Genomic DNA, 5,589 nt, shown 5'->3' on the forward strand with positions numbered 1-5,589 from the left:
GAGCTTGTAACACTCCAAAGAGAAAGGAAAAATTTAAATCGCATCATATGACCCCTTTAACATTGTTGATCCATATTGGTGGAAGTGAGAGACTGTAAGTTTTGAATGCTTATTTCTTGTAAATGTGAATTTTGTCTTTGTTTTGGAACACACTAGCTTATAGATAATGTTAAGGCTAACATATTCATACTAAAATCCAAAAAACTTTAAGATGATGATCACAAAGACCAAGTACAAACTGTTGCTAAATTCAGTTCAGAATGCAGTTGTCAGTTTTGTAAATAACCAAACTTTGTGTGTAAAACAGAGTTCAGCACTTAATTAGTTTGATAGAAGCACAGTATAGTGATGGCAGTGTACACTGTTTAAAAGCTTCATCTCAACAATGAATGTCACTCTGATGATGGCACTTATTTTGTCCTATCTGTGCCTGAAAAATGTAACTTCTTAAGGTTAAGGTAATAATTAGAGTAAGTTTGCCCCCAAAAAATGAAACATGTCATCATATACTCAAACTTATATTTTTACGAACCTGCATGACTTTATTCCCTGGAACCTAAATGGCATTATTTATAACTGAATGTCCTGGGTGCTCTTTTCAATATAATGACAGTGAATGAGGACCAGCGGCTCTTAAAAATTACAAAAATCACCAGTAAATTATTAATATGGCTGTTAGACCAAAAGTATTAGTTGAACACATTTATTTCTTCATATAACAGCATGAATAGGCATTTTTTTCTGAGAAAACATAACAGTTACTGTATTCATTTAACTGAATCTACAAGCTCCTACAGAAAGTAATTTAGGGCTGCCCCCTAATAGTTGACTAATTGTTAGTTGACCAGAAGAGGCTTGGTCGACCAAAATTTTATTAGTCGCTTAGTCGCAGAAAAAAAAAAAAAAAAACATTGGCGAAGTCACGCAGATTGTTAATGGCTAGTCTTTGCGGTAATACATTGGGCAGGACATCCAAACACTCGCCTATCATTCATCAACCTAAAATATGACTTATCATCTGAAATATGTAATTATTAGCAACTTTACATGGCCGCTCAATCTAATGTTAACCGAGAGAAATGTGCGCTATTCGAGTGTCTGTGTGAAGTATGAAGAGTAGTGCGCTTACTGCAGGACAGATGGAGGCGCTGGTGCGCTCACTTGCTCAAAATACTCCCTCATTTTTGCTCATAAAGATAAATTGTGCTTTTGTAAAATAATGAAAGCAATCAGGATGCGCTTTCTGCCGTCTCAGTTTCTGTGAACTTGAGCATGAAACTCCATGTATATCTTTGCCTTACAGACATTAAAACTATATATATAGAGAGTGAAATGTCTACTTTCAAATAAACCAATTCAAATAGAAGACTAATATACTCAGATTATGTAATCTGTATGAAACATGCATACAGGCAAATATATTGCGGAGATGACAAGACAGTGTCGCCGACTTAATCTCTTAAACCGAAAACAAAAGCACCAGTTTATCAGTGAATTATTAAAATGTTAATGCAGTCTCCGTAATTTTTTCCCTGATACATTCATAATCATTACTTCTGTGGTGCGCTGTGGCAAGCTTTATGCGTGTGCTTGAGCACTTATTAGGCTATATAGGCAATTAAAGGCTCATTATAATGATTTAAATGGCTTATTATTAAAAGTGTGATTAGTCGACTAATGCTTAAAACAACTACTAGTCGAAAAATCCTTAGTCGAGGGCAGCCCTAATGTAAAGTTTAAGATTTTACATGTAAAGATTAAAATAACACTTCATTGTATTCATAGTTCATATCTGGTATTTGTCTGTTTTTTATTTTACAGATTTACCCAGATCTACACTGACTGTGACACCAAAGAATGTATTCACAGGACAGACAGTCAATCTGACCTGTGTGATTGAGACTTACAGTAGCTGGAGATATGAGTGGTATAAAGGCACAGACAAAAGTGTAATGTTACAGACGTCTGATCGTTACACTGTAAACAGAGACACTCTCACTATCAGAGGAGCGAATGAGTCTGATCAGGGTCAGTACTGGTGTAGAGGACAGAGAGATGGAAGACCAAAATCATCACAAGAGAGTAACCGGATACATCTGTCTGTTAATGGTTAGTTAATATTTTGAGAAATACTTGTCTGTTGTTTAAAATGACAATATACTCATAAAACTTGGGGTTCCCCGATAAACTATTTGAAAGCCTTCAGGAGATCTGCAGTGCTGCTCAATAAGTGCTTGTTTCTCTGTTTTTTTTTTTTTTGTGTGTCACATTCAGGTCAGATTTCTGTCTTCAGCATCCTCAGTTTTCTTCTGGCAGCTTGTCCGTATCTGCTGTCGACAGTCGTGCTGCTGTCCAAATGCTACAGAGCGAGAGGTAAAACTTCTGTCTGATCCGTCTCTCTCCAATGATTTACATTCCCTCTTTGACAGGCATACCGTATTTTCAACATATGATCTGATCATTAATTGAAACAATAACTGCAGTGGAAACAGACAGTGTCCAATTAAATTTTGGAAATAAACGTTTTGTGTGTGTATTTCACAGTTACATCGACTGAAGATTTCATTCAAACTCAAACAACAGGTATTTTGCATACACAGTAATCGTAATTAACTAAAAAGAAAAGTTATAAAGCCACGATTAAGATATCATGGTTTCAATAACACCTAACACATATTTAAGACATAAAACATTATTTGTGAATATAGTTGCCCCGATACTTTCAATGATTTTCCCTGATTGTCTTATGAATTGTCTGTGACTCAAGAAACGTAAGGGTTTCAGAAAGGGCAGGAAGCAGGTGGTCAAACGTCATGTGCTAGTCAGGCAGCGGTCCCGTGCTCGCAGGCCTGAGGGCATCAGTTAATTACTGTCCTTTTCCTGTTTGGACATAATAGTTCCATCCATTGGTGGTCACAAGACATCGTGGTTTCTATATGTCGTGAACTGGCTTTTCAGTCCTGATACAAAGAAAGCTTTGTTGACTCCTGATTGAATTAATTCGAAGCCTCATGATGGTGATTCAGTGGCATATCCATGTCCTGTTCATGAAATCCCTACAATTCACATTCACTGACAGACAGGCCTTTACTCTTTCTCTTTTTATATGTTATAAATCAATATTTACAACAGATGGTGGTCATTCATAAGCAGTAGCTGCAGTGGAAGCAAAACAGAAAGTGTCAAACTGAATTGTGAAAGTGAATGGTGTGTGTGTGTGTGTGTGTGTGTGTGTGTCACAGTTGCATCTACTGAAGACCAAAGCCAGTATGCCGTAACAGAGGATCAAACTTCAACCTGATTTCATCCATTCTTCAAACCGCATGTATAGAGTCACAGGATGCTGGAGCCTCAGGCTGAAGGCTGGGAAACTCGCAAGACTAACAGACACACATTCACACTCTCACACATATGGACAATTTAGTGTTTCCAATTCACCTGGGGCCTCATGTATAAAACTTTATGTAGATTTCTTCCTAAATGTGTGCGTACCCACGAAAGCTAGATTTTGCGTACGTACAAAATTTTTCAGATTTATAAAGCCATGCGTATGCCAGAACCTGGGAAAAATTCCCTTTGTAATACCCAGTCAGCGGAAGATTGTGCGTACATGAACCTCCACCCCGTCTCCTCCCCGAAATAGCCATATATGGATGGAGATATCATTATTATCATTAATATAATTATTATAAAAGTATTCTCTCAGAACATGAGTTTTTCTATTTAGAACACAATTAAAGTGGAATTGTCATGCGCCAAGCAATCCTCGCTGTGATTAAAACATTAAATCGCATACCACAGGAAAATTGTTCGAAAGCAGCACATCCACTGAAAATATTTCTGTTTAAATTCATATAAAAATGTTGCAATTTCTGGATAATAATTTCATGAAATTTCAGTGCTTAACTTCATTATTGAGAGTCATATTTAATCAAAATGGGTGTGTCAAATGTAAAACAGACTTTAAAATCATTCTGTTTGCTTCATTATTTCGCTCACTCCAGTAAAAGAGTGTGTACGCATGGTCTAGTGTCCGTACAAAACTGTTAAATAAAAATAAATACATTTTACTGCAGTTTATAAGTTCTTATACAGGCCCACGGATTAGAAATGTTCAAACTAATGGCATTTTAGCCCAGATATGTTTTTATTCAGTTTTAACCTGATTGTCAATAAAAGCTGAGACAGAGACATCAATAATATCTGATATATTAACATTTTATTGAATGTGAGGAACAGGTTCATTATGACTCTTTAAGCGAACAGACCTCCACCGATAAGACTGAGCAGACTTTGTTTTAAATACTACTAACAACAGTTATGTGATGTCAAATTACATCTTAACATGTTTTTTTTGTTTATGATACTTTTTTTTTTTTTTTCTTAGAATAAATGTTTTTGTTTAGACAAAATAATAATAATAACCTTCTCTATGTCTTCTGTCATCTGATTGATATTATACCTTTTTAATAACAAATAAAAGGGCTTTATACATTTACTGGACTGAAGAGACTTTAGCTGTTTATCCAAACATAATTGTTTGTTTTTTTTCATTTCTCAGTAATCATTGTATTGTATTGTATTGCATTACATGTTTTGAAACTAAAGAGCTGTAATATAAACTATTACATCTCATCATACTAAGACATTGGGAGACAGAGTGACAACTGATATTTATATAATTTTATGTAAGTTTCTGTTATACTGTTATAAAGATCTCATTGATTTACATTATACATCAGAATTTTGTCCATATAAATATCAGCACTGCACCAAATTGCATATTTTTGCTCCGTTTAGGCCTTGGAATAAAACTATAATTTCATATTTATAACATTTTCTTTTAGCATTTAACAGTTTCTTAATTTTGTATAAATGCTTTCACTTAGTGCAAAATGTGTGTAATGTCTAATGAGAGTTGTGTGCTCGTTGTACTGAGTATTTGATACAATATGACTGCAAATGTAAATGATCAAGAGAAAATAGAAAACATTACATTGTGAGCACATATTATGAATTAAGAGTTTTAGAAATTAAACGTGTCACTATGAAACAACATCTTGACATTACATTCTCAAAGACAAATGAGGGTTTCTACTGTAAAACAGAGAGAGAGCAGTTGCTACAGTGCTGGATTGTGCAGAGGAAAAACAATGTTCAAAGTGAGATGTTGAAGAAAAAAAGTAGTAAATAGAGTGTTTTGCAACTAGGGCTGTCATCGTTAACGCATGCGATTAATTTTACAATCCTTAACGTGTTAAAATAATTTAACGCAATTAACGCAAAATTACTGAAGCACCATTTCTATTCTAACCCTTTAACCCAATTTTGCAGCTCTGCTTGCGATCAGATCATTTTAAGCTGCTAAACTCCGGGAAAGTTTTCAGTCCAATGATCCAGTAAGCGAATGCATTCAAACAATCCGCTAATACAAAACAGCGCTAATATAAAGGAAACCAGGCTGATTACATCAGAGATTGCAGAGAGAACAGAGTCTCGTGCGTTTTCAGTGAATTATTCATTCCGGTGTGTTTGGCTTTAAAACACGAGCTCTGTCATATTCTGTGATTGTCTCTGAAGAGCGCGAGC

The 5,589-nt window shown here is 35.2% G+C and overlaps 1 protein-coding gene across 1 annotated transcript in view; it reads left to right on the forward strand.

The window, feature by feature from the left end:
- The window catches only part of LOC107747082 (B-cell receptor CD22-like), a 76,722-nt gene that overhangs the window by 16,070 nt on the left and 55,063 nt on the right, over positions 1-5,589 (forward strand). The gene's annotated exons all lie outside the window — the stretch shown is intronic.

Source organism: Sinocyclocheilus rhinocerous, unplaced genomic scaffold (assembly GCF_001515625.1).
Source record: "Sinocyclocheilus rhinocerous isolate Xijiao unplaced genomic scaffold, SAMN03320098_v1.1 scaffold1611, whole genome shotgun sequence".
NCBI classification, from domain to species: Eukaryota; Metazoa; Chordata; class Actinopteri; order Cypriniformes; family Cyprinidae; genus Sinocyclocheilus; species Sinocyclocheilus rhinocerous.